This window comes from Galeopterus variegatus, unplaced genomic scaffold, assembly GCF_000696425.1.
Source record: "Galeopterus variegatus unplaced genomic scaffold, G_variegatus-3.0.2 Scaffold2066, whole genome shotgun sequence".
In the NCBI taxonomy this organism is placed as follows: Eukaryota; Metazoa; Chordata; class Mammalia; order Dermoptera; family Cynocephalidae; genus Galeopterus; species Galeopterus variegatus.
In genome coordinates, this window is record NW_007728177.1 from 108,615 (window position 1) to 119,248 (window position 10,634).

Consider the following 10,634-nt stretch of genomic DNA (forward strand, 5'->3'; position numbering starts at 1 on the left):
GCAATCAGTAAAATTTTGTTTTTAAATCTATACATTTTATGATTAGTATTTTATCAAGGTTTATTTTGTGATTATTTGTCATTGACCTGTAGTTGTTTAAAAGAATGTTCTTTTAAGAAAAGCATGCAAGTATATTTATTTAGAGCTAAAGGAGCAACTCGTAATTTACTGTCAACCATGTGTGCATATTTGTGTGTCTGCTTGGTAAAATACATAGATAGAATATGGATAAAAGTTGTTAGGATTTTCTTTTTAATATTTAAAAAAATTATATAGGTTTAAATGTTTAAAAATAAACAGTTAAAGTCTGAAGAGAATATGGAATACAGCAGAGTGATATGAGCCTCAAATTCACAGATGCTTTTGCATGAAGTAGAGAAGTTATAGTTTGGACATAGCATCATAGCAGCAGGGATCAAGGAGGCTGCCTACATTACCTCCTGACCCCCAATTTTGTGAGATGTGGAAAAAGCAGCTTGCATTTGAACAAGCTTGTGGTGAAGTCCTATATTCAGGGAAATGGTAAAATAAAATTATTTATTAGTAGTATCATTAATGTTATTATTTTTTTTCATAATGAAGTAGAGACTAATTTCTAAAGCAAAAAGATGAAGGTAAGCTTGTATATAAATAAATTGATTTTGGGGGGTATTGAAGTTTAAGATATATTATGTAGTTATTACTCCTATGTGAAACTAAGTGGCTCCTAGTGGAACTGGGCATAGATCTTTGGCTTCATTAGAGAAATAAACAGATCAATTGAGCCAAACGCTGAGATCCTGTAAACCTACATTCCATAAATTGAGTGACTAACATGTGAAACTGGGGATGGGAAATTGATAAACTAGTACTTAGTTCCCAGTTTGGAAAACGGAACTAAATGAAGCTGGTCAATAATGTACTCAAATTTCAACTGAAACGTAATATTGTTTTTATTTAACTTTGTTTTCTATCCAAATTTTATTAATTCAATTTCATAATTGACTGACATATTTCATGATTAAATGAAATGTACTTTAAACACTATTATTTTCTGCTTCTTTTCATGCTGTATTGTCTGTCTTTTGGTATAACATCTAAATTTAATCTTATTATTTAAAAAGCAATTAAACAGAAATTTTGAGTTAGGAGCACATTATTATTTCTCTGAACATAGGGAACACAATAATTAATGAAAATACCTAATTGCTTAAACTCATTTTTAAATCTACTTATGTGGGATTAGGCAGAACTTTCGACCACAGATGATCATCTAATATACAATAAATTGTTCCTTGGTATAAATCATATTATTAATTTTAAGTAACTGATTTAAAAATGCTTTATCTATTAGTGATATACCCAAATCATTTTCACGGTATTCTGTACTTTGTCTTGTGGCTTCTCCTGAGAACTGAATAATAATATCCGAGTAGCTGTTAACACATTATCAGCTGGTTGCTTTAAAAAAGTTATTAGAAGACGGTTAATATTGTCTTAGAGTTTAAGCATATTGATGTATCCTCGTGGACATAGTATATAAAGAATGTATTCTGTGACTGAAAATGTATCAATCAGCATCCCAACTGATAGATGACATATTTCAATTAAGATAATTTTAAAGAAGTTTTATTTATACAGGAGTTAATATAAAGGTATAAATGAGGTGTGGAGCAAACTCAAGTGCTCATGCCAATTCCTGAATTAGCAAAAATGTAAAAATGAAGAAAGCGTGAGGGTATGGGAAGAGGAATGAGAAAGCTTTGAAGATAAGTCATCTTTAGTCAAGGAGCATAGCCAACAGAGGCGACCTGACTGAGAGGAAAGTTGGAGGATAATTTTCCTGACCTATCTCTCCTTCATTCTCCAAATTTCCTATGGGGACACTTCATTAGTGGAATTCATCTAGAAGCCAGAGGGCCTGGGAATCATGTTGAGATGACCCACAGGTCAGTGTCCTGAGTCAAGAGCAGGACTGGCAAGGTTGAAAAGCGGATGTGGAGGAGCGAGTAAGAGAGCACTATACTCAGCAGAGTATGAACTGGTGGCAACATACATGGACTAACAACTCAGTAAAAATAATTTTCCCGGAACCAAGTAAAAAGTAGTTCAGGAAAAAAGATATTCAAATAAGAAATGGAATCATAGGAAGAGTTCAGCTCCTTGTTTTCGTTTATAACTTACTGATAACTAAAAAGCAAATGAATTCAAAAAGACAAAATGTGTAATAGACAAATTCAGGTTTCAACATATCTGGGCTAGGGAGTGAGGGCTTCTCTTCAGGAAAAAAGATATTCAAATAAGAAATGGAATCATAGGAAGAGTTCAGCTCCTTGTTTTCGTTTAGAACTTACTGATAACTAAAAAGCAAATGAATTCAAAAGGACAAAATGTGTAATAGACAAATTCAGGTTTCAACATATCTGGGCTAGGGAGTGAGGGCTTCAGTGAAATCTTCCACACTATGTTCCTTATATTTTCTTAAGTATTCATGGAGTATATTTGTACACACAAAGGGTGTATAATGCCCAATGTGCATTTGTCTTTCTTTGCACATGGTACCCAATAACAGTACTTCTAAACAGCGCCTTACGAGAACCGTAGTAATAAATCCTCTCAGATAAGGTCATTATTGCAAGTGTCCCAGTCAGTGATAGTTGTATTTGTTATTCTGCAACTGGAGCTATAGATGTTAACAGTTTGATTGAAGACAGAGAAAGTCGCCCTGGCCTGTGAGTAAATTCTAGAATTCACAAATACATAAGTTAAACCCACGAAAATATTTTCATTACATCTTTTGGACTGGTTGATAGTATATTAGTTACAGATGCCTTAGTTTAAGAAAGAAAAAGATCATAAAGCATTAGGCGTCTAATATTGCTTTTCTGAGGCCCAACTCTTTGAAACCATAGACGTTTTTTCATAAGATGACAAATCATATTCTTCAAATTATGTAATGATTAAATGAAAACTATATTTTGATCATATAATGAGCAAGTACTGACTATACAAACAGTAATAATACTGTGACTAATTTAAAAAATGTAAAAACAAAATGTCACTAAAATATTGATGAAAGTTGGCATACGGTCTTGTTATGGTTTTGGAGGAAGGAGAAGATATTGATAAACTTTTGATGTAAAATTTCTTTTCAGATGACGAAGTTTAGTTATGTTGTATGTTCCTTAGCCTTGCAGCTCTTCATCAATGGACATTACTAGTTGTGTTTTTTTGATAAAGAAAAATTCAGTACTTATAAAAGTAGCTGATAAGGCACAAGGAAGTATAATTAGAAGTTTCAAAATATATTGCTGCATCACATTTTACATATAATTATTAATTTGATTTATGTTGAACTGATATTAATCGTGACTAAAATAATGTTTTTCAATATCCACAATTTATACATCTCAAAGCTCTTCATAAAACCTATTTTCAATGACCTTTTAGTAAATTTTGTACTCTTAGTTTATAAATGAATAAATTTAAAATATCCCATTAAATTATCATGAAAATATCAGCAAAGATATTCAAGTTCATCTTCTCATCACAATTTTTAAATGTATAATACATTATATTTCAAATTATTACTTCTAAATTATTATAGTAATTTCATTAATGCCATTCTTTGCTACTAGTTTTGCACAAATAATTTGCAGAAAATATCAAATTATATGTTTTCCATGTATTCTTAAAAAGTGAATTAATGATCAGACTTAGAAAACAATTTTAAAGTCAATTATGGAAATAAAAATCATCCCATAGTCTAAAAATATGAAAGAATTCAGTCAGAGACACAGTAAACAGGGTAGTTTTATGCACTATGAGAAGATTGGTTAAAAAACTGATAGTGTCAATTCCACAATCCATAATTTTCAGAAAAGAAGTTAGGCTACTATGTTTTATAGATTATAAATTTAGAATATTCTAATGCATGGTGGGGAAGGCTGGTATGCGAAAAATAAGCACTTTTGAATATTCATAAGAAATACTTATTACAATATAATATTACCTAAACTAAAAATAAATTATATGTAATAGCTATTTTATATGTTATTCTAATATTGGCTCTAGTTCTGATTCACAATATTTATTTGTAGCATTTGGTTGTAAAGGGGAGCAGCACTGCAATTAATTAAATTCTAGGTATTTAGTTCATATGAAGAATTGGACACACCTGAAACCAAACTTGTTTATCTGTTTTTAAATAGATTATGCCATAGAAAAAGGGAATTATTGACCACCATGCTTTAATGAAATCCAAACATGCTCTCCATTGGCTACGTTCTTATCAAACCACAAGAGAAATAACAGGCATACATGAGTGAATTCCAGAAATGAATGTGAAGATTAGAAGTAACCAAAATGCAAAAGTTTGTAGCAACTTTCAGGTGAATATTGAGAATTAATATATTCAGTACTTTGGGAAATCTTTCTCCCTCTATATTTTGAGTTATCCATTTATATTTATCTATTATTAATGTATATGTCTAGAACTTCCTCGAGAAATAATATAAAAGACTGTCTATATTAAAAAAGTTTATCTAACAGATATTTTAATTATTTTATGCTTTAATAACAAAGATGAGAAATGAATTCATCCTGCATCAGTCTCTTTCTGTTGCTTATAATAAAATACACAGAACTGGGTAATTTGTAAGTAAACAAAATTTACTGCTTACAGTTTGTGAGGCTGAGAAATCCAAAGTCCAGGGAAAACAGCTGGTGACGGCCTTGTTGGTAGTGACAGGGATGGCAGGGTACCACACTGAGAAAATGGTGGAACAGAGAGAGAGACTAGCCTCCTCATTCACTTTTCTTTTAAAGCCCTCCAGCACCATTTTTAATCCACTCACTAGAGCATGGTCATACAATCTAATCACCTCTTCAAGGCCCCACCTTTTAATTATCATAACAGGATTTGCTACCCTTCTAACAGTCACAGTGGGGGCCAAGTTCTGAATACGTAACATTTTGGGAACACAGTTCAAGCTTCAATGAGTTTGGGGGACATTCAATCCACTACGCACACTAAACATAATTCAAACAATTTCCAAATTCTCTTTGGCTCAAGTCTATCATAGCATATGAAGAGTCTAATGTCATATAGATATATAGGTATTTTTTTTTTTAAAGAGGAGATACTAAAAGAAATAAATATTCATGCCTAACAGGCTTCTCCAAGAATAGTTTATAAATGCAAGTGCATACAACCAGAAAGGATGTCTGAATGTGTGAATCAGAGCATTAGAAGTTATTCCATATTTGAAGAGTGAGAAAACATTTCATATGTGTCATGAATTTGTAAAAATCATTAAAATCATTTGCCCGAAACAAATCTTAATAGACTTTATTAATTAGCTTTGGTTGGTTAGTTTGTTGTAATTTCATGAGCTGGTAAATCTCCTTTAGAAACTGGTGATTTGCCTAACTTTTCAGCTTTTTATTTTCTTATTCACCTATAGTTTTAGGGGAGGTTTCTTTCATAAGGCACATGTTTACATTAGCTCTGATCACTAATTATCTTTATTACTATTATTATTCTTTGATTTTATGTTTCTTGATTTTTTATTATCATCACACAGCTCTCTTTATTTTCTTATTTCCACAATATCTTGCATTGTGAATTTTTAAAATAGACTATATCTTCTCTAGGTACCTCAACAATTTAGTTTTAGGTTTTTTGTTTGTTTGTTTAATTATTGCAGGATAAGCCAGAGCATAACGAAAATGGAGATTGTAAAATACTTCTAACCTTAAAAGTCATTTTTTTCAACTCATGTTCTCTGAGTTATTTGCAGGAAGCATTACATGATTTCTGTACACATAGCAGCCACCGAAGCGGCAAGGCTATGATGAATCCTTTCCTTCTCAGTTCTTCAGAAGTTTAGATTTCACATCCTATTACTTTTATAGCAAAGGCTTTGTTTGCTTCTATTATCTCTTTTTATTTTGCCTTACTCTATATCACAACAATCAACCTTTAGAGAACTTCAAAAGAATTGCATACTTATTTCAGAGGCAGAGAGGCAAAAAATAATCTAAGAGGAAGTAGATCAACTTTTATAAGAATAAACAGATTAATATAGCAGAAAGGGAAAGAAACATTATTTAAGGGAATCTGAAGAAAAATAAGAAGATGTTCTGGGACATGAAAGAAGTTGATAGTATTTATTAAGTAATAAAAGTGTGCAGCACTTTTTCTGTCTGCTTTAAAGATGATCTACCCAGATTATCCTCATGAATATCACACATAAGGAGATTCCTTTTCACATTACAAGGGTTGAAGAAATATGTTCAAGGTCCCATAGTTTAGAGGTCTAAATGTGTCTTTACCAGGAAGCTTACTAGGTTTTATAGCACTATTAGCACTAACATCTAATTATAGGTGGAAAAATTTTATGGTTTTGCCTGGGACTATAAGAACAATAAATATTGTGGCCTTTAAAAAAAAAGAAAATCATATTCTGAGCCTCAAAGAATATATTAAAAAGGACATTTGAGATACAGTTTTTTGGATGTTGGGAGCAATCAATACCTAGTAAACAATCCAAGGTTACCGGTTGGAGCCATATGATATAAAAATAGGAACTTGAGAAATGAAACAAATATTCTAATATATCTATAAATTTACATAGCAATTTAAAAAATTATTTTAGTAATATTTTAAATTATTTAGAGAACTGTTGGAAAATACTATGTACAAAAAGTGAACCATATCCTTTTGCAATTATATTTCCTTATTTATTATTTCTCATTTTTATAAAAAAAGAGATAAAAACAGATTAAAATTAAATAAATTAAATAATAGTAGCCATGGGTTTGCATGTGTGTAATTACATTCCCAGGAGAGGAGAGAGAGAACATGAGAGAGAGAAAAGTATACATATATACACACATGTGTGAATGTGTGTGTGTGTGTCTACACATGTGTGTATATGTATGAGTATATACATATATACATTTGAGGAAATAATGGCAAAGATGTTCCAAACATGAGGAAAAACACAAAGTCTTAGGTTCAAAAAGCTCAGGGACCCTAAAGCAGACTGAATGCAAAGAACATCACACATAGACATATCATAATTAAATGTTTAAAATCCAAAGCAGCCAAACAAATGGAAGAATAAAGGGGCTGACTCAGTTGGCAAGAGTGTGGTGCTGATAACACCACGTTCTGGGGTCCTCGCTCTGTATGGGCCAGCCACCAAAAAAATAAAATAAATAAAATAATAATAGTGATACAAAATACAGTGGAATTCTCAAGAGTCAGAGAAATTAAATGCCAGCATACAATGGGCCAACATCTTTAAGGTGCTTACAGGAAAACCAAATGAAAAGTCAAAACCAAAAATTCAGTGTCTAGTCAAAATGCCTTTAAAAAGGAAGGTATATTGGGCCAACCCCGTGGCTCACTCGGGAGAGTGCGGCGCTCCTGCCGCGGGTTCGGATTTTATATAGGGATGGCCGGTGCGCCCACTGGCTGAGCACGGTGCGGGCAACCCCAAGCCAAGGGTTACGATCCCCTTACTGGTCACATAAAAAAAAAAAAAAAAAAAAAAAAAAAAACAAAAATTCAGTGTCTAGTCAAAATGCCTTTAAAAAGGAAGGTATATTGGGCCAACCCCGTGGCTCACTCGGGAGAGTGCGGCGCTCCTGCCGCGGGTTCGGATTTTATATAGGGATGGCCGGTGCGCCCACTGGCTGAGCACGGTGCGGGCAACCCCAAGCCAAGGGTTACGATCCCCTTACTGGTCACATAAAAAAAAAAAAAAAAAAAGAAAAGAAAAAAGGAAGGTATATTGAAAATCTTTTCAGAAGCTAAAATAATTTGTCACCAACAGACTAGCACGACAAAAATGCTGTAAGACATTTTCGGATGGAAGGTGTATGACTCCAGATAGAGCTGACCAAAGAATAGAATGAGACTAGATAGATGAATATTTTGGTGAATGTAAAAGACTATGTTTTTTGTTTTTTTGACAAAAACAAAAAGAAGCAAAAAGTAATTACTTTTATAAACAAATTAATTTAATTCAAAAATATAACACTGTATGGTCAGGTTTAAATGTAAGATGTAAGATATATGTTGATGGCACAAGTTTGAGGAAAATTAAATACTATTATGACAAAGTTCTTACATTTTGCATAAAGTGTTAAAATACTAACTCTATTCTGCATTAATTGTACATAAAATAATTCCAACAGCAATCATGCAATGAATACAGAATAATATAGCAGAAAGGCATTAAAGAAATTTAAGTGGGATATTAAAAACTATTTGATCAATCCAAGAGAAGGAAGAAAAGAAAACAGAAATGGAAAGGTGAATTAATTAATGAATAGATGTAGATAAAAAACGATATAGATAGAAAAAATTATTCCATTTAGATCTGATGCAATGCATTGTAATTACATCAGATATAAATGGAATATAAAATTGTTCAAGTGGAACAGATTTTCAGCACAAATTTTAAAATAATAAAAATAATAAACCATACACATTATTTTTGATGAGATGCATTTTAAAGGTAAGGACACAAATGATTTACAAGTAAAATAACATAAAAATATAACCTGTGCAGACAGACATTAAGAAAACTAGTGTGGCTATATGAATATCAGATCAAATAAACTTCAATACAAGCCATATTAAAAGAGATGAAACATTTAATAGTTCTAAACAACAACAGCAACAACAAAAAACTCTTGAGGACTACTTTTCAATTGAGCTTTATCAACAATTATCACTCACATATTGGGAGTACCTATTATTATTCCATACCAGAAATTTTTTTCTTACGTAGGATTTGTATAGATTTAATATTTTAATGTGTCTGATGTTTAGGCTGTCATTATATACGAACTTTTGAGCTTGAGCTGTGTAGTTTTTTAATTTTTATTTATTATTAGCATATTCGTTCTTGCAAATCCTGATATTTCTTTATGCCCTTTGCCCAACCTATCACTTCCCAAACCCCCTCCCGCCACCCACTATTCCACCCCCACAAATTTTTATTTATTATTAGCATATTCGTTCTTGCAAATCCTGATATTTCTTTCTGCCCTTTGCCCAACCTATCACTTCCCAAACCCCCTCCCGCCACCCACTATTCCACCCCCACATCTCTAGCATCTTTAGATTTGTTCTCTCCTTCTGGAAGTTCAATGTATTGTTGTCATCTTTTCTTTCTTTCCTTCCTTCCTTCCTTCTTCCCCTCCTTCCCGTCCCCTTTCCCTCCCTTCCTCCTTCCCTTCCTTCCTTCCTAACAGCCAGTTATGAGTGAGAACATGTGGTATTTCTGTTTCTTTGTCTGTCTTATTTCACTTAATATAAGTTTTTCCAGAGCTGTGTAATTTTTAATTGCCACTTATTTATAGGTCAATGTCATAGAGAGAAGAGGCGTTATTAATGCTACATGACAGAGACTAAAGAATTCTTGTTCTGAACTGCATGACCTATTGCAGAACAATGGGAAATTAGAGAAAGAACAAGGGGTATCTGCAGCCCAACCTGGTCAGGAAGATTATAGAATCTTTCACTTTTCTTTTGTTCGTTCGATCCTACTCTAATCATTCCATTAGATGTATTATTGTGAATAGTTCCTACTAAAAATACATGGACTTATAGAAATACTTTTTTCTGAATTATTGTTCTCTGAATTTCAAGAGAAATATTAGTATCTGAGCTATAATATGATGGGAGATATCTGGAACACTAAGGTATTAATCAAATAAATTTTAATGTGAAAACATTAATCACAGAGGCTAGATATAGCCTCTTATCTAGTGAGAATCTTTTAGACAAACTGTGCTCTCTTGTTATTGCTAAAGCTAAACTGATGTAAAGAGCAGGCCAATAACTTTACCTAGCTTAAAACATGCCAGAAACACTCTATTCATGTTACTAGTAATTCTAAGACATTTAATTGACAATTCTTACCTTTAAAAGAAGAATTGCTTTTCACAGACTATATGTGTGTGTTTGTGTGTGTAGTGACATGCTATTAATAAAAGTGGCCAGTGAAACTTTAAGTCAAGTCCTTTGTAAAGACCACAGCAGTAGAAAACAGTGAACTTTACAAAAAAATGTTGAATATAAAATCTTTGATAATTTTAATTTTCTTTTATGTGTTCAGACACAAAAACTATGGGGAGAATACAGTAATTAAAATGAATTTTTTTTGTTGATAGCCAATACATTTCTCTAAACTGTTTCAGTGCCAATGTCTGTTCTACAAAAGGGAATCATTTCATAAATTAATGGATTTAAAAGCAGGTGCTGATGTTATGCATTTTTTATAAAAATAAATAAATAAGTTTTAAGCAGTGAAATCTAAAAAAATAGTCAATGTAGTCATCTTCTTCATACTTGTTAATATGAACTCATTAGTTAGAATTACTTTTCAATGAAATAAAAATAATGTATACCCCCAAATGAAGAGGAAAACAGTAAAAGAAAATGAGTGTTAGCTTTTCAAATACAAGATTAAATATTTACCAGGAGATGGGGAAATTATGTCAACAAGATTTACATTTACCACGTTTTAGTCCGTTTTTTGTTGCTATAACAGAAATACCTGAGACTGGGTATTTTATAAAGGAAAGAGGTTTATTTGGCTTACGATTCTGGGACAGCTGCATCTGGCGTGGGC